Source organism: Desmodus rotundus, chromosome X (assembly GCF_022682495.2).
Source record: "Desmodus rotundus isolate HL8 chromosome X, HLdesRot8A.1, whole genome shotgun sequence".
Classification (NCBI taxonomy): Eukaryota; Metazoa; Chordata; class Mammalia; order Chiroptera; family Phyllostomidae; genus Desmodus; species Desmodus rotundus.
The window spans coordinates 7,349,470-7,369,209 of NC_071400.1; the positions used below are offsets into that span (position 1 = coordinate 7,349,470).

A 19,740-nucleotide genomic window follows, 5' to 3' on the forward strand; every position below is an offset into this window, starting at 1 on the left:
AAAATTAAACATTTAGATATTTAAACATTTAAACATTTAGATATTTAAACATTTAGATATTTTGCAGTTTTGAGGATCTGTCCTACAGAAATAAGAATACCAGATCATAGGTCACTATGTACAAGAATTTTTATTACTAACACAATTTTTATGGGAAAAGGAGGGATTGCTGTAATAGCTGTAAATAAGGAAATGGTTGAATAAATTGTGACATAGCTGTACTATTGAATATTATCCAGGTTAAAAGGAATAAGCTAGAGTTTTCTTTATACACCTGAAAGAATAGCTGTGTTCCTTTCCTAGTTAATAAAAAGCAAGTCTCGGAGAATGTGTATGATATGATCCCATTTTCATAATAAAGAGGATTTTAAAACCTCAAAGTGTTTGTAGATATGTACATAGATATGTACATAAAAGGGCATGTAGATATGAACATAGAAACAGATGTGGGAAGCAAAGGCACCACACGGAACCACCAATAACCTCAGGTGGAAGGGGGTTGGATGGGAAAGGTATAGCTGTTTGGGCCATAGTCATTTTACAGTTGTGATTATGCAAAACACAGACAATGATTTTTATATTATTTATTTATTGTGTCGTTGTCCATACAAACAACTGGAAACCTCCTTTTGCCCCACACTGTATATACTGTGCTGTTTGACTTGTTACAATAGAGCGTGTGTGACTGTATCTTATTAAAAATGTAGTAATAAGTGGAGACATGGGGGAGAGAGATGAACTTGGGGTGGGCATGAGGGAGACAAAGAAGGCAGTCCCGAGGCTGCTGCTAGGATGTACATAAGGACCGATGGGGGGCTGAATGAGAGTAGTAGCAATGCAGACAGAACGAGACAGACTTAGCAGGTTGAAGCAACTAGGATTTGGTGACTTCATTGAAGAGAGAAAATGAGGAGCCAAGGAAGCCTGAAGGAAGCCACTCAGGCTTCCGGGAAGGTGCTATATTATTCACTGAAATAATGATCACAGGAGCGAGACGTGTGGTTTCAGACAGCTTCAGTTTCAGGTACCTGTGGGAAATTCAAGAGGAGAAAATAAGTAAGCAGTTGGAGATAGGCATCTGAAGCGCAGGAAAAATATCTGTGCTGGAGACATAGATATGGAGATCACTAGCTATATTAGAACTTTGTCGTTTACAAGTGACAGATAGCTGGCGAAACTGGATTAAAAAGGTTTTTTTACAAGAGGGCATGGGGTTTATGAGCTCATGTCACTGTAAAGTCCCTGATGAAGCTGGCGTAAAATGTGAAAGACCCTTGGAGCTCCAGTGATGTCATCAGGACTTTTTCAGCTTTTCCTTGTATGGGCCTCATTCTTCAAGTAGATTCTCCATATAAGGTGCCAAAAAGTAACCACTAGTGCCCTGGCTGTTGTTGCTCAGTGGATTGAGCACGGACCTGCGAACCCAAAGGTCACTGTTTCGATTCCCAGTTAGGGTACATGCCTGGGTTGTGGGCCAGGTCCCCAGTTGGGGGTGTGTGAGAGGCAACCAAACATTAATGTTTCTCTCCCTGTCTTTCTCCCTTCCTTACCTTCTCTCTAAAAATAAAGAAATAAAATCTTTAATAAAAGATAGCTACTAGCAGCCCTCGGCTTACATCTCACCAATTTAGCAAGCACAGTGGGAAGAGTGTGTCTTATCCATATGGGATTCAGTAAGAAAGATGTTGTTGGCAACACTGGTGAGAGCGGTTTTAATGGAGCAATGGGGACAGAAGGGTTAAGAATCAAGTCAGTTGAGTAAGTAGAAAATAACAAATGTAAATCAAACCGACAGGGAGAACAGAATAATAGCTAGAGATTTACGAACCATCTACTATGTCTAAAGCGCCGTGATAGGTTACACACAGGGATACAAAAATGCGTACGATAAGGTTCCTTCCTTCTGGAATCCCATGGTCTTTGTAAAAGAGGGAATCTTGTAAATAAGTCCCACAGGTGATAAGTGCCTATACGGAGGCAGGATAAGATTGTCGTGGAAGCATGGAGGAGGAAGGCACAGAATGGCCACTGAAAGACGTTAAATAGATCTCCAAGGAGCAGGGCAGGATGGCTCACACATACCGGGCATGCATACACGAATTCATGAGATTACATCGGAATTAGATTTGGGAGAATGAATGAGACTTCGGTGAAGAAAAGTCGAACGTGCCTTTCTAACAAAGGGACTAGCAAGTGCAAAGACTAACCAGTCCCCTAGATTTGTTGGCTCTCCTCTTGTCCTAAGAAATCTGATGTGTAACACGGGCGGCTTGGAGGACTGTAAGTTGACTTAGAAGACATAGATCCTGCTCCATTACCATGTATAGAAATAGAGGGAAAGCTGTTTCTGAAATGGTAACGTATGAAGGATGCTTAGCTGTAGATTTATGAATCTTGGCTGCATTTTGCCACTGCTTCCAGTATACAGCCCCTGGCACTGTGGCACAGTTAGGTGAGTTGGTACGTGTCTAACCTCGATGGGGTTATATATACCCCCTGTCAGGGGTCTAACCGACCTATGCTATTTGTCATGCGGTGTACTGACAGAAGGTCACTTTGTGCAGATCTGTTGTCCCTATAGCAAAACAATTCATGGGCCTGGGCTGCTGCCAGAAAGTTGGTAGTGTCATCTTTCCCGACGAAATTCAGTGCACTATTATCTTACATTGTGCCGGCAGAGTGAGAAGAAGATCGACTTGGTAATTTACTATGTTTTGATCCTAATCTGTTTAGAAATATGATTTCTTAAAATGGAAATGAAAAAGAATGGGTTTTTCATGATAGCTTCACAGTATCTCTTAAGAGGATGTTCAATTATTATAAATACAGCAATTTGATTCTGTCCTCGAATTTCTGATATATTTATTTTATCTCTTTTAATAAACTACACTGAAATTATCAAATTTTAAAGTATGAAATGCGTGCATCCAAAGATGAGATTCTTTATTTCTGGTCACCTGTTTAAATCTCTGTGTTGAAAAGGAAAAACAGACTTACTTGACTTGTTCATTTATATGGTACATTATCTTTATAAGTCATCTGCAGAGATCTTTAAGAACATGGGTTTATCCCTGGCTGGTGTGGCTCAGTGGATTGAGCACGGTCCTGCAAACCAAAGGGTCACCGGTTCGATTCCCAGTGGGGGAATATGCCTGGGTTGTGGGCCGGGTGTCCAGTGGGGTGCGCAAGAGAGGCAACCACACATTGATGTTTCTCTCCCTCTTTTCCCCCGCCCTTCCTCTCCCTCTAAAAGTAAAATAAATAAAAATTTTAAAAAACATGGCTTTACATTGTAACCTGTGTAAAGGAGTAGGGGATATTTGTGGTACAAATATTTTATTTCAGAGGTCGTTTTCAAGTTTCAGTTCAGCATTTTGAATCTGATCTGTTCTTCCCATCCCCTGGCACAGTATGCAAAATCCAGAAGCTTTCCGAAAGCAGGCAGTAAAGCTCCCAGTACATGGGTGAGATGTGCATACGAGCGAGAAAAATTCAGTTGATATCAAGAAGCAACCTTTTTCTGACCCTTGGTTTCTCTCTCAAGCAGCTTGGAGTAAAGAAAAAAGCATAGACGTGATTTCACACTTAAAATTTCAGATCCTAGCTCTACTACTTGTAGATTTGTGGCCTTGGCCAAGTCATGTGAACTGTCTCAGCATAGGTTTTCTGACTGTCTATAAACAGTAAGGCTCTCTCCTCTGATAAGCTATTATAAGGATTAGAGATCATGTAAAATGCCTAATTCAATGGTGACACGGAACAGATGCTCAATAACTGCCGATTATTGGCATGAACCCATAAAATGAGAACGGGACTAATCCATCTAGTGCTTCTCAGGTTATCGGTACAATAAATAAAAAATGCTCTCTCTCACACACCACGATCACGTAGCCACTTTAATAGTTGAGAAAGGGAGTTAGCCTGCCTGCTTACTTCGCAAGACTGTGCTGATCAAAAAAGATAATACTTGCTAAAGCACCTCAAAAAATATAAAGTGCTGGTAAAGATTAAGGTAGAATCTTTATTTTAAATAAGGCTTGTCTCGAGAGTTATTTTTCTTTCCCACCAATGAATTGAAACTTGGAGAATAAAAATTGGATATCACAAACTGCTATTCCTGTCGATAGTTTCCTCATGACGCCTGATTTTGTTCATCTTTTCGAAGCATACGGAATGTGCATTCTGCAACCAAACCGTAATTATCCTTGGTACACCCCGATTATTCTGAGGTCGTCTTCTATTTAGCAACCTCAAATATCTAGAACACAGCCTAGAATCCCAAAAAGGGGGAGGATAGAAACCCTGTGAGCTGGGAACAAATCTCAATCCACTGAGGACTCTCACTCTGCATCTGTAAGAGGCTTGGCGTCAGCCTGACTAAGCCTCTAGCCTTATTAGTGTTTATAGAAAGACAAATACCACATGATCTCACCTATGAGTGGAACCTAAACAACAGAACAAACAAGCAAGCAAAATAAAACCACAGACGTGGAAGAAAAGCACAAACTGACAGTAACAAGAGGGGAGAAGGGGGATAACAGGGGAAAGAAGGGGAAGGGTCATCAAGGGGCTTGTATAAAGGACACATGGACAAAGCCAAAGAGGGTAGGAGTGAAGGTGGGAGGTGGGGCAAAGTGGTGGTGGGGAAATGGAGACAACTGTACTTGAACAATAAACAAACAAGTAAATAAATTTTAAAAATAACCATTATGTATATAATGAGCTCAGTTGGAGGATGACTGATTAGAAAGGGAGGGATTCGGCTAGCTGTGAGTTCACTGATACCCTCAGAAGGCATACTTAGCAGTATAAAGAACAGAAGTCCAAATACAGAATAACTAGAAAAGTGAAATGACTTGGGACTGTGTGCCGTAGTAAACAGTGGGTGTCCCATGGTGTGGTCCATTAGGGGATTTTGATAGTGATGCTTTGTTCTCAACAGTATACAACTGGATGTGGCATGACAACATAGGGAAATCTCAAACTATTTTAGAAAGATTTCTGTCACACTTTAAACTTTGCTATTAGTGGAGTAACTTAAGAAAACTCACTTCTGTGGTACCTCTTAAATGGAGCCCAGTAAGTAAGGTGTTAACTGGGTATATACTTGTTAGGTGAGGACTACATAACATTGCAATTAGAAAGAAATCTGGCCTGGCTGTCGTAGCTCTGTGGATTGTGCGTGGGCCTGAGAACCAAAGGGTCTCAGTTCCATTCCCAGTCAGGGTACGTGCCTAGGTTGCGGGCCAGGTCTCTGGTTGGGCACATGTGAGAGGCAGCCAATTGATGTTTCCCTCCCTCTCTTTTTCCCTTCCTTTCCCTCTCTCTGAAAATAAATAAGTAAAATCTTAAAAACAAAGCAATCTGAGACATAGTATTCAATGAAATATATGAGAAACCATCCTAAAGATTATATAATAAATTTTAAATATTTCATTTGGATTTTTAAGATCTTTGAGGCTAAACATCAAAATTACCTGAGCCACGGCCAGTATGGCTCAGTTGGTTCGGCGTGGTCTTGTACCCGGAAAGTTCACCAGATACATTCCCAGTCTTGACACATTCCTGGTTTTGGGGTTTGATCCCCAGTCAAAACTCCTATAGGAGGAAACTAGTCAGTGGTTTTCTCTTGCATCAGTGTTTCTCTCTTTCTCTCCCTCTTCCCCCCTTCCTCTCTCTGAAAATCAAAGTACATGTCCTCAAATGAGAATTTTTAAAAAATACCCCAGACATAATTTAATAATTCCTGATGCAAGATGTGTATCAGGATCTTATTTGACCTTTATAATATTATTTATGAATATCAATTTTTCATCACAGTTGAATACAAAAACAGTGTGATGTGGGAGAGTTTATTGGTTTGGAGATTTCAAAAAAATCAGGGACTCCAGGAGAACCGAAGACATACTCAGGCTTAATATATTATGTATCGTTGCCATGGTAGCAAAGTAAGCAAAGTAAGAGGTCTTACCTTTGTCACCAGGCCTCGCTTGCTGCCTACAGCCTCTTCCTTTTAGTCAACCAGTCCCCCTCCCGGGCTGCCTTTTTCCTGCTTCATTTCCAATGCTTATCCATCTTTTCAGGGCCTGAATGAAGCTCCATTCAGGTAGCTCATCGTCTTAGCTTATATTCTTCCATGTGCATGAATCAAAGACACACTTTTCTAGATCTCTTTTATGCCCTTTTCTCATCTTCTCAGCTACATGATAAGCCACAAGGAGCTTGGGATCCCTTCTTCCTCAGCATGGCAACTAGCACAGGGGGACCTAATAGTTAAGTACTTAATGCGTCTTTGCAGATTGAAAGAAAACATGCTATAGGCCCCCCCAAAATCCCCTCTTTTTAAAACAAAATTGTTCAAGATTTTATTTATTTATTTTTAGACAGAGGGGAAGGGAGACAGAAAGGGAGGGAAACATCAATGTGTATTTGCTTCTCACACAACCCCCTACTGGGGACCCAGCCCGCAGCGCTGCCATGTGCCCCAACTGGGAATTGAACTGGGGACCCTTTGGTTCTTAGACCTGAGCTCCATCCACTGATCCACACCAGCCAGGGCTAGAAGTCCCTCTTTTAATACAGAAAGTTGTATTTGAAAGCTCTTAAGAGATAGGTAGTGGACAATGCTGATGTGTATGAAGCTACAGGAGTCATATATAATGGGAAATATTTGGTAAGTCGTTGAGAGATTGAGGGAAGGAGTTATTTTTGTTCCCAAGGGAGCACGTGTGGGCCCTTCCCGTGCGTCTCCCTGTACCACAGTGGCGTTGTCTACTAACACTGTCTACTAACGGCAGGTCTGTGCAACACACGTAACATTCCATTCTCCCAGTGAAACCCAGCGGAAGAAATAAAAATTGAATTGTAATTCATCGCTGCACACTTATTATCTCACCCTTCATTTTCCAAACTTTATTATTTCTCTGACTGTTACGGTACAGTGTGGCAGGTGTTGATTTTTGTCAGCATCATTCACAGCCTGGATAGCGCTCCCGTGGGGGTCCTCGGGGTTCTCTGCATTTTCCTTCCGTGCTGCCCCTTTCTTTCCTGCTCAAGAAAACCTATCAATGCAAATGAGAGCGACAGTATTACAGAAACGCCCTTAAATGTATTCCAGTTTCTCTTTATTGAAATCACTAGTGACCTTCAGTACTCTGTTAACGCACAAAGTATTTGCAACACACTTCAATAACTTAATTTTAAAGCACTGGGGCAGTAACAGAAACTTTGTGGGGTTTCTTTCCCTTTTACTGAATTTATTGGGGTGACACTGGTTAGCAAAAAAATCATACAGGCTTCAGGTGCACAATTCCACAACACGATTGTGTGCTCACCAAGTCAAGTCTCCTTCCATCTCCATTTATCCCCTCTATAAACTCCTCCAACTCTGCCCCGGCAGCCACCGCACCGTTGTCCTCGCCCAGGAGTTCGTTCTTTCTTTTTCTCTTTTGGTCAATCTCTCCGCACCTCGTCTCCAGCCCTGGCACCTCCTGCAACCCCAGCCAGCTGTCACCCTGTCCTGCATCTGTGAGTCTGTGTCTGTTTTGCTTGTTAGTTCAGTTTGATCATTAGATTCCACATATCAGTGAAATCATACGGTATCTGTCTTTGCTCTGACTGGCTTATTTCGCTGAACATAATGCTCACACAGATTTTGATTTTGTATTTAGGGCTGTGGGTTCAAGTGGAAGGTCTGCCACTTATTTGCTTTGAAACCTTGAACGTGCTTACTAATCTCTCAGCCTCCATTCCTATAAAATAACAATACTGGAAATACCTGCTTCACTGGGTTACTGTGGAGATTAAAGATAGTGTGATTTGAAAAGCACATTTAAAATGTAAATCCCTGGGCAAATCTGAGTTCTCTATCCTCATATGCACCTTAGTAATTTTCCTTTTCTGCGCTGGCCCTACCTAAACTACCTATTGCTTTGTCTCATTCATCACTTTCTGTAAATTTCTCATCCTACCTTCCTACGGATTCATTCCCTTGTAACTGATCCAGCTAACGGTCCCAGATTTCTGTTTTCCCATTCGAACCAGCTATGCTAAACCCTAAACACCTGGAGGTGATTCTTACTGGGCTCACAGTAATGAATTTTCATACAGTCCAGGGCAGATTATTTAAAAAACTTCTTATTTCGGAATTTCTATCTTTTCCCATTCCCCAGAACACTTCTTATACACCGAAAGTCATTCTGGCTCTTCTCTCGACCTGCCAGTACATCGAGTATCTCCCTGCACGTGTACCTGCACGGTACCCAGTGTAGAAAGACAACTTAGGGGATGCACAAGAAAGGGCCTGACCACCAAGAAGAAGAAGAAGGGTTGAGGGAAGCTGAGACCCAAGTTCTCTTGATGTGTTGATGTTGTTAAAATTTGTATGGGAATCTTCAGATGCAGGGTCTGGTGGTATGCATTGCTATTGTTCTAAGCATTAACTCCACTGGCTGCAGCCTGGTGGAGCAAAACAAGATTGGAAAATTAGGACCAACTGCCATTCACAATGTGTCTTGGGCCTCCCCAAGCATCCCCATCCCTGTCAGCTGCTCTTCTTAGTGGTTCTGACCCATACTGGAACTCTGGCTGATCTCCATTGCCTTCTCCCTCATCTACTACATAGTTGTTTTAGGTGCAGGAGAACTCTGAATTTCTAGATCTCTACCCCAAAAACCCTTACATGGCCCTGGCTGGTGTGGCTCAGTGGATTGAGTGCTGACCTGCCAACCAAAGGGTTGCCAGTTCAATTCCCAGTCAGGACACATACCTGGGTTACAGGCCACATTGATGTTTCTCTCTGTCTCTTCTCCCTCCCTTCCCTTCTCTACTAATAAATAAATAAAATCTTCTTAAAAAAGTAAAACTTATGTTTGTTTTAAATGCATTTAAGAAACAAGTCACCTCTGACTGATAATAACAACCTAATTGAATACTGAAAACAGTAACTGCCAATATAGCATTATAACCTTTATATAATATTACAAAGAACTAAGTTGTTTTCTAAAAACAACTATTTAAAGAATACGTATAAGTGTGATACAAATATGAAAAGGAAATCAAGGGAATGATGAACACAAGGTTCAAGAGAAACTTAGGTGGGGGAGAGGTAGAAAGATGAGAGTGAATATGATTGGATGTAAGTTTTTACATAAAGTCCTAGCTTTTGTTTTGGGTGATTGGTTCCCAGGTGATTATACATTGTTGTTGTTGTTTTAATTAAATAAACAAAGTGAGCTACATATTGACCAATGTGAATTAATGTATCCTGGAAATACATACCAGATTTCAAACAGCAGCAAAAGGCAATGTAAAATATCTCATTAAGACAAATCTATGTACTTACATGGTAAAATTATAATATTTGGGGTATATTGAGATCACCAGGTTCTTTTTATATTTCATATTATGGCTAACAGAAAATTTCCAATTACATATGTGACACCAAGTTGGGGCTTCCATCATGCTTCTATTAGTGATAGTTTAACAATTTCATAACACTAATCTTTGTATTTATAACCAGTGGTTTTCAGACTGAAAGGTATTGAGTGTGTCTAAGTATAATTTGTTTTCTTTACCACAGGGAATAAATATAACACCACAGCCTCAGTCACCAGGCGGGGCCAATGTGAGAATTAAGTAGGCTTTCTAGGTATATGTGTTTTTAAGGTTTTAAAACCTGAGGGTCCAAGTTGTCCCTTTTCTCACTTTCTCTGATGCCAGAGAATGAATGAAAGGTTATGGCTTCACGCTTGCGCCAAGCACGGGGCTAAAGCAGCAGGTTCCTACCTCTGAAAATCTCTATTGCTTGCTGGATTTTGGATTCCTTTCCCTGGTCAAATCATCTACTCCTCCCTAAGTACCATTTGTCATATGTTTGTCGAAAAAGCTAAAGTAAACTGATATTAATGTTGTAAGTATTTCCTAATACCCCTCAAGAGAATAAGTAACTGTGGACCCAATGGGATATTGTGAGACCAGAATCGAGAATCACCGTTTCAGTGTGTTGATCTCCAACAATGTACCTGATCGTTATTCCCAGCGGGTAGGAAGAGGGCTTCTGATGCGAGTGTAACGATCGGGAGAAAACATGATGCATCCATTTTTCTTCAATCATAGTTTTTTCTCTATTCTTAGAAGCAGTGTAACAGAAGTAGCTGGCAGGGGGAAAAATCCAAAGGTCAGACTTGGATTACGTGCTAGACCCTAAAACTCTTCTTTCCCCAAATTGTCTCAGGGACTATATAAAAATCATCAATAAATGAGTAGCTGCTTAAGAAATTTTTGTTGAAGACATTTTTATTGAATTTGTTGGGATAACAGTGGTTAGTATAATTATATAGATTTCAGGTGTAGAATTGTATAATGTATCATTCTGTATATTGTATTGTGTTTTCACCACCCAAGTCAGGCCTCCTATTGCCACTTATCCACCTCCCCTACCCCTCCTTTCCCTCTGTTAATCACTGTGCTATTAATTGTGTCCGAGGTGTTTTGTTTTGCTCTGTTTTGCTTAGCCCTTGACATTTTTTACCCAGCCCCCAGCCCCCTCCCCTCTGATAGTTGTCAGTCTGTTCTCTATAGATCTGTTTCTATTTTGTTCATTGGTTTATATTGTTCATTAGGTTCCACATATAACTGAGATCATACGGTACTTGTCTTTCTCTGAGTGGCTTATGTCACTTAGCATAATGCTGTCTGGGTCCATCCATGCTGTCACAAAGGGTGAGATTTTTTTTTTCCTTTATTAGTGCTGTATAGTATTCCATTGAGTAAATGTACCACAGCTTTTTTATCCACTATTCTACTGATGGGCACTTGCGCTGTTACCAGATCTTGGCTACTGTAACTAACACTGCAGTGAACACAGGGGTGCTTATATTCTTTCGAAATAGTGTTTCAGATTTATCTGGGTAAATTCCCAGAAGTGAAATTGCTGGGTCATACGTGTAAAGCAGTTCCATTTTTTTCGTGCGCCTATTCATCATATCTATGTTTTCCTTGGAAAGGTGTGTGTTCAATCCTCTGCCCTTTTCATTTGTTTTAATCCTCACCTGAGGAACTTTTTAAGATTGCTTTTAGAGAGAGAGAAAGGGAGAGAGTGAGAGAGCTAAACATAGATGGGAGACATCAGTTGGTTGCCTTATGGTATGTGCCCCGACCAGGAATCCAACCTGCAAGCCTTTGGTCCATGGGACAATGCTCCAACCAACTGAACCACCAGCTAGGGCTCCTCTGCCTATTTTTAATCACGTTGTTTGTTTTCATATTGTTGAGTTGTATGAGTTTTTAATTGTTATTTATTTATTTTTAGAGAGAGAGGAAGGGAAGGACAAAGAGAGAGAGAAGTATCTATGTGTGCTTGCCTCTTGCGTGTCCTCCACTGGGGACCTGGCCTGCAACCCAGGCATGTGCCCTGACTGGGAATTGAACCCGAGACCCTTTGGTTCGTAGCCCACGCTCAATCCACTGAGCCACACCAGCCAGGGCTTAACCATTTTTTAAGGACACAATTCAGTGGCACAGAGTACATTCACAGTGTTGTGTGACCATCACCACTCATCATTTCCAGAACTTTTTCAGCCTCCCAAGGAGAAGCTCTGTATCCCTGAACCTATGGTCTCCGTTCCCCACTCCTACCATCCTCTGGTTACCACTCTGCTATTTTTCTCTTTCCATGAGTTTTCCTATTCGAGGTACGTCATAGCAGAATTCTATGATATTTGTCACTTTATGTCTGGCTTATTTTAATTAGCATATTGTCTTGTGAGGTTTCTCCATGCTAAAGTATGCATCAGTTCTTTTTTTTTTTTTTTTTTTTTGGATGAATACTATTTCACCGTATTAGGTTATGTTACCATGTTAAGTCATCTGATTAGAGTACAGTTTGTGAGAAAAGATAAGAAGAAAATAACATGTTTTATCCATTCACCGGTTGAACACTTGAGCTGCTTCCACTTTGGGCTATTATGAATAAGGCTGCTATAGACTTCCACGTAGACATTTTTAATTAAAATATGTTTTCATGTCTCTTGAGGGTATAATTTTGGAATCCAATGGTAACTCTCACGTTCTATCTTTTAAGGAATGGGCAGGCTGTTTTCCAGTGTCGCTGCTGAACCAGTTTTCATTCCCACCAGTAGTGTATGAGGGATCTACCATCCTCCCCAACGCGTGTCTTTTTGGTGATAACTAGTGGGTGTGAACTGGTCTCTCACTGGTTTTGCTTTATATTTATCTGATGACGCATGATGTCAAGCATGTCTTTATATGTGCTTTGGCTATTTCTATCATGTTTGAAGAAATGTCTATTCAGATTCTTTGCCCATTTTTCGAGTGAGTTATTTGTGTTGTCATTATTGAGTTCTTTGTGTTTCTGGATTCAAGTTTCATATGATAGGTGATTTGCAGGTAATTTCTCCCATTCTGTGGGTAGTCTTTTCACTTTCTTCTTGGTATCACTTTCAGCACAGAGGTTTTTAATTTTGATGGAGTCCAGTTTATCTATTTTTTTTCTTTTGTCACTTGTGTTCCTCATTTTGTTTGCTTTTTTACTATTTCTGTTACAACTTAGAGAATAAAATCCAGGGTATGTTTTCTACTCCCCGTGTGGTTTGATCTTCAGTCACATCTCAAGTGGTTCTAATTGTATTATTATTTTTTGTTTGTTTTTGTTTTGTCACTAATAGTTTATTTTATATTAAAGTTTTCAAAAGACACATTTATGAAGTTACCCCCCTACTAGGCCTAAAGATAGCCTTTACAAAGAGCTTGCAAAATTGCTTTCTCTTAACTAACTATTAATGTACATAGATTTATAAGGTTTTTAGGAAATAAAATGTTAATTCATTGTGAACGTTTGAAGAATTAATACACATTATATCTGTAGGAGACCTTAGAAGATTATGTCTTAAAAACATGTAGAGAGAAAAGCTGTATTTTCTTTTCAGAAACCTTTATTCTTCAATGATATTTACTATGAAATGTACACTGCGAATCACACTAGCAGCGACCTTCTCAAACATTATCCATTAGCCTTGCAAATCAATCAGCCCACATAGAAGAAAACAGGAAATTGCTTTCCAATACACATTAACTCCTTAAGTTTCCTGAAAATATCAAAATAAAAATTTAGTCCATTCCAATTAAAAATACAAATTATTGACATTAAAAATAAGATAGTACTGAATTATGTTTAACAACACAAAAGTTCAAGCATTCCAGTAGCATAAGCTGTTATTTAAAAAAAAAAAAAAAAAAAAAGACAATGTATTCATCTAACCAATGCCTCACAGAAATTTGGAATACTTACATACGTTGTAACACTGTAGAAATCTTTGTTGGTGACTCGTGGAGAAAGTTACCTAAAAACACTTTAACACTTTTGTTCCATCAATCTGTGTAGTCAACTATTTATCATTAGTAAGGCTGGCAGTATCACTTTCTAGCCAAATCCACATGTATAGTAAAGTGTGTGGAAGAAATCTTATGCAGGACTTAGGTGGGTTTACATGACTAAGTACTTAGCAATCAGGCTTATCTCTGGCCCATTTTTTATACCAGAAAAAAATATGGTAAATTAAGGAATAGAACAATTCTTACTTCCAAGTAAACTCTGGAAGTAGTTAATATTATTGAGCAAGTTGAATGCATATATGATAAAAGGGATACAATTTCTGGATAAACTTTACCAGCTACCTAAATAGTGCCCCAAATAGGCTTGTTTAGCATGTGATGCCCATTCACCAGGGCGTGGTAGTGGGGGAAGCAAGGCACTGTGGCCTGGGGATAAATTTTCATCTTCTACAAGCTGCAGACTCAGAAGCATAGAAACAAAAAATGACCTGCTCTGCCTTAAAAGAAACTAAAATGCATAAGGTTGTTATACAAAGCTTGAAGGAAAGGGCATGCTAGAACACATGAGAAAAGAAGCAAAACTTAAGAAATGTAAGAAAAGGAGAGTAAGACAATGACAGAACAGCAGAATGACATCACTGTGTATAAGGATGTAAGCAGCAGAATATATCCGAGGAAGCGTTGTAAGCGTGACGAGGTGAATTAAACAGAAGGACTTGCATTCCCTCTTTGAAACCGGTGTTGTCTTTGATTAAACGTTTTGATTCTAGAAGTGTGGAAGGATTCATAATTCTTCCAATTTAGAAAAGTATGAGTTTACCGTGATTCAAGAATAGGTGTGATAATGAAATTGGATTTGAAAATGATATAATGGTGCAAATCCGACCCCACAGGTAATGTTTTTGATACAAAGTCACTCACATGACCCAGCCAGGCAATTTGAGATGGCGCTGCCTTCAGGCAGGAAAGGCAAACACGGCCTAGCATTTCTACTAAGTCTAGGACTATGCAATATAAATAAAACTCTTTCAAAGTTGAGAATCAGAATTCACGGGATTTTTAAACACAAATGAGTCTTTCCAGAAACTAAGAGGCTAAAAATTAGTAAAGTAGATGGAAGTACTCATAGAAATAAACTGGGAGAAAAGAAATTGAATTGAATTTTTACTTGGTGTTACATATCAAGAATGTGAGATAATCTAGAAAATATTTTAAGACTTGAATCAAGAGAAATGTCTGAATCACACTAATTGCTCCTGAGTAAATATTCTGTTCTCTCCCAACACTCTGCGGGGGTCCTGAGTGTGCGCGCACTGTCAGCTGGCTTCATTTCTTAGAAGGTAGAAAAGTCAAGGATCTCACAAATCCTCATTGTTTTTACTTTGGGACAAACAAGTAGATTTATCAAGTAGATTACGTAGATAAGTACAATTGTATAAATGTCATTACTGATGACTAAAACCATCAGCAAATATATTGACTTATAGTTCATAATGCATAGCTAGCAATGCAACCTAAAAATGCCTCACAGTCTAGTAATTCAAAAATATCTTGGATTTTAAAAATGATCGTTTTCTAATATCTATTCTAATAGCTTCTAATGTGTGATATTAACAACATCCTCATTTTCCATTGGCAACTATCTTCAGGAAGTTATTTTAGCCAGAAAAGAAGTGATCAAATTATTCTAGTTAATGCCAAGTTTATAAATCAACAGCACATGTAAGTGCCAAGCTTATGAATAGACTGGCTGTTAGATAGTTTCACAAATTAGAAGAGACCTAAGTACTGTACTGGTCTCTAACTCTATTTCACCAAAGCTTCCACTTTTAAAATCTGAGAATGTAACCGGTGTTAATAAAACATGCTGAGTTCAACTATAATGTACAACCAAATAAAGCAAACTGGTTAATGATTTAAATAATTTCTTATCTGTAAAGAAGATAATTAAAAAGTGTTAAAGCCAAACAATTAGCTATATTTTTATACTATTAAAATCAAGCAAAGTTAACAAATGAAACCGACAGGAAAAGAGAGGATGTAATTCAAGGCATGTATTTGACTTGTCAGAATATGACAAATAATAAAGATAGTGTCAGTAAAACGTAAAACATACCATCACTGAATAAGTAAACAATTTCCAAGTGTGCAAAACTAGTCAGGAACAAAAGTGCTATGTGGACACCTGGTTTTCAAATATTTGTTTTCAAAACTTTCAGCTGATGGTGGAAAAACTAACTATAAAGTATTTAAAAAAGTAAAAATTTAAAAGAATATGTAAAACATACTTTATCTCACATCGTGCCCTGTGCTATCACTGCTGGATTAGAGGCCGTAACGGAAATGGAGGTGAACAGTACAGTAGCACAAAGACGGATGTATCTTGAACCATAAAAAGACTCTTTTCAAGTATACTGTGGGTTTGTGCTTCCTCTTATAGGCCGGGCACTCCACACGTTTTTGATGAATTTGGAAAACAGATAACACAGTTTTCTATTATTTCTGATATATATATATACGTATTTTGCATAACTACCTTTAGTAGTCAACATTTGAAAGTAATTGTTAAAGAAATAAAAAGCGTATTTACATTATTGAAAAGAAACCCTATCACTGCCACAATTTAAAGAATTATTTTACTGCACAAATCCTGAATGTGTGATGTTAGGGAAAAAATGTTGGGCCATTAGCATCATTTATCTCGGGATACTTGAAATGTCCATGACTAAAAATACACCTGTGGTCTCTTCTTCACTCTCTGTTTTAGTGACCCATACCGCACCTCTTTGCGGCCTTTCCAGGCGTTCGTAGATTTCATGCTTTGTCATCTTCGAAGCCCTTTGTGTGTTAACTTCGCATCATCTGAATATGGCCCGCTCGCTTCTTCATGTGTTTTCTCATCTCTGTCTTTCAGTGCAATTCCATAATCTGCTGATGCACTGGAGGCTGCTTTACTTTTCTTTTTTGTTTCTGGTAGAGGCTGGTACGGTCTTTGTCCCACGTGCTCATCCCCAGGGATAGCTGTTCGGTGGTGCATACTGAGACTCCGTAAGCGCTCGGTAGTTACCCCTTGGCTCTTCTGCTACAGTAACAACAGCAGTAGCTGCTACGTTTAAACCTTGCCGCCCAAAGTTTACCGTTGCCTCATAGCCTCGTTCCTTTGCTTATACAATATAATCCTCAGTCTCCTTTTCCTTTGAAGAAAGAAATGGATGAAGCAAATGTCTATATATTAAACTTGTTCCTGTGGTATAGGGAGAGAGAAAAGCATATGACAAAAGCAATCTTAAGTTCACAGTACAGGGGGAGCCAAGCAACTGGTTGATCTGCAAAATAGAGCAAAAACAATCCAGGACATCATCTGTCGAACATATTCCTTCACAGTTTTGGTTTTCACAGTTTTGTATGAAAATCTGCAGGATACAGCATTCCAAACACCAACATCACGGCTCTGGAGATCATCCAGGACACCATCTTCCCGGAGGCTTGGACCACACCTCCAGGGTGGGTAGACACAAGCAGGGTGGACCAGGCCAAAACGGCAGGCTGTTGATTGGTTGCCTCACACTCCCCCAACCAGGGGCCAGGGGCCAGGCCTGCAGCTCAGGCATGTGCCCTGACTGGGAATCGAACCTGCGACTTTTGGGTTCACAGGCCAGTGCTCAGCCCATTGAACTACACCGGCCAGGGCACCATCTTATTTGTCCTGCAGAACTGGATAGTCTATAAAACTGGGAGACCAGGAGTCAATATTTCCTCTCCCTCACCTTTCTGTAATGACTGTTCTTCCTGTCTTACAGTTGGCGGGAATGGAATGACATTATACTCATAGACAACATCTAACCGGCCTATACATGGTCTGTTCATTGACTGATTGATCCCTGTCTGGTGTGGCTCAATGGATTGAGCACCAACCTGTGAACCAAAGGGTCCTCAGTTCAATACCCAGTAGGGGACATGCAAGAGGCAACTGCACATTGACGTTTCTCTCCCTCTCTTTCTTCCTCCCTTTCCCTCTCTCTAACAGTAAGTAAATAAAATCTTTTTTAAAAATAATTGATTGAATTTTGCTTACAAAGACCAACTATAGTGTATTCTGTAACACTTAACTATCATGCGGGCGCTCTTAGGGTTTAGCAACCTATACTTTTCAGAACAGCTCAGTTACAGATTCCCTTAGGAAAAGAATTTGTCTGACCTGATTACTGTATGAGATCGAATTTGTGCCTGAACAATACTCTTACGCATTTAAATCAGAAAACTTAGATGACCCCCGGTTCCTTTCAGCCATGAAATTATATTCATTTTAGGCAGAGTTGAAATTATTTCGTAGAAACTATTTTCTGTCTCTAATTTATTTATCGTGGAATAAATAAACCAAGCACTGTGTGATAGAGACCGCAAACTGTGTTCTAAAAGAACATTCATCTATTGCATCCCTATTAAGTTCTAGGCACTGTGCTGGGCACTCTAATCGTCACGTCACCCTGCACATGACATTGAGGTTGTTCTCATTTTACACACAAGCACAGACATCAGCCTCAGAGATGTTAATTAATTTAAGTAGAGGGTACAGGTGGTGACGAAAGATAAGAACAAAAATAAAGTCTTCCTTGTCTCCATTTCCTCCTGGGCAGGAGTTCATTTTCCCTTTTTCATGCATCGAGACCTAATCTTAACCTTAAAGTAAGTATTCCTGTTGACCATCTCTTGCCTGAGTCAGGCAGGCTGAGCTTTCTGAGCTCCTTAGCAGGACGGTTTTCTAGCATAAGCTTTGCACCGGGGTTGCAGGGTATCAGCTCCCTTTTCTCTCTCTGGGTTGAAAAAGCTGGTTGGGAATTTTTTCATTGAAAATTTAGAATCTTCAGTGAAGTCACAAGACGTAGACCCACCCCCAGACTGCTGTCCTGTGACGTCCATCTCTCTTTACTAGCAGATCCTTTGAGGTCAGTTGGGTAGCACCTTGGACATCATTGTCACTCTGGTGTGCAGTATCATTGATACACCATTTAAACTCAACATTTAGGCTCCATTTTCCCGTTCCTAAACCAGCAAAACAGTCTTGTATTATAAAAACAAATGTGTTCCATAAAATAGATGAGGACTGAACAGAAAACGTTTAGGTTACGTTTCAAGATTTTTTTTTTTAAGTTTTGTTTGTTTTTTCCTTTGAGTACATTGGGCTTCTATTCTGCCCAGTAGAGATAGGAAGTATTATAAATACCAGGAGAAGATGATCATATCAATATTTTTCTGTTCCGAGTGAATGAAGGCACTTTGTCCCAGAAGCTATAACATACATTTCTGTGGAGATTGAATTTAAGACATGGGATGAGCAGGAAACACCCATTGTTATATGGTCCAATGGGAGAATTATTACATGAATCCAGACATCATTGCTGGAGGTTAACGTTAACAATGTTCTCCAGAAACTTTTTCATGACTGTTGCCTACCAAATTTGTGTTCTCACTTTATGTACTTATATCATAGAATCCTGATAGCAAACCTGTAAAGTCAGTCTTACTGTCGTTTTATAGATGAGCCATCTGTGGCCCAGAGTGATTAAGTAATTTGTGGAAGGTCACACAAGTCATTAGTAGCAGGTGCAAGAATTGATCCAAGATCTTTTTAACTCCAGAGTTCTTTCAACCACTCTGCTTTCAAATGACTTAGTTTGGTCGGACAGTTGCTATTTCCTTGTAATATCCGGTCTTATAATCAGCCTGGTACTTGTAATGCAGCAACATGCAAAGCGTATTGGTTCGATAGGAAGGAAATAAAGGGTTTAAGGACAGAAAATAGCAGCTAAGACAGGGCTTGTAAAGTAAAGATACGGGCCTCTTCTGAAACAATGAGCTTGCAATCATATACTTTACACTAAGCATCCCAACAGGTAAAAGCCACTGGTATTTAGACTTGAGAATGTGAGTATGGGGAAATGCTGTTGCTATTGCTCTTGGGACTTTAAAGCAGCTATTATTGCAACCCCCAGGGGATCCTATTTCCGCCATTCTTACTTTTACTCAATAGTAACTGAATGTCAGATCTTGTTTTATGTATAAGGAGCCAAGGTTTCCCTGCCACTTACATCTTTTCCCCCAAGAAACTTAAAGAACTAGCCCTGACCAGCAAGGCTTGACTGGATGTTGTCCACAAACCAAAAGGTCGCAGGTTTGATTCCGGGTCAGGGGACATGGCTGAGTTTCGGGCCATGTCCCCGGTTAGGGGCGTGCAAGGGACAACCTCGATCAGTGTTTCTCTCCTCTTTCTCTCTCCCTTCCCCTCCCTATAAAAGTAAATGAATAAAGTCTTTTAAAGAAAAAGAAAAAGGATTTTGCAAACTCACAAAGCAGCATTGTATAGAAAGAGAAGTCGGGCCACAGCAA

General features: G+C 39.7%; 1 protein-coding gene and 1 pseudogene across 4 annotated transcripts in view; one reads left to right on the forward strand and one right to left on the reverse strand.

Annotated features, from left to right (window-relative positions):
* The window catches only part of EDA (ectodysplasin A), a 298,860-nt gene that overhangs the window by 236,093 nt on the left and 43,027 nt on the right, over positions 1–19,740 (forward strand). The window lies entirely within an intron of this gene.
* Positions 16,079–16,827, reverse strand: LOC112300049 (receptor expression-enhancing protein 3 pseudogene; annotated as a pseudogene).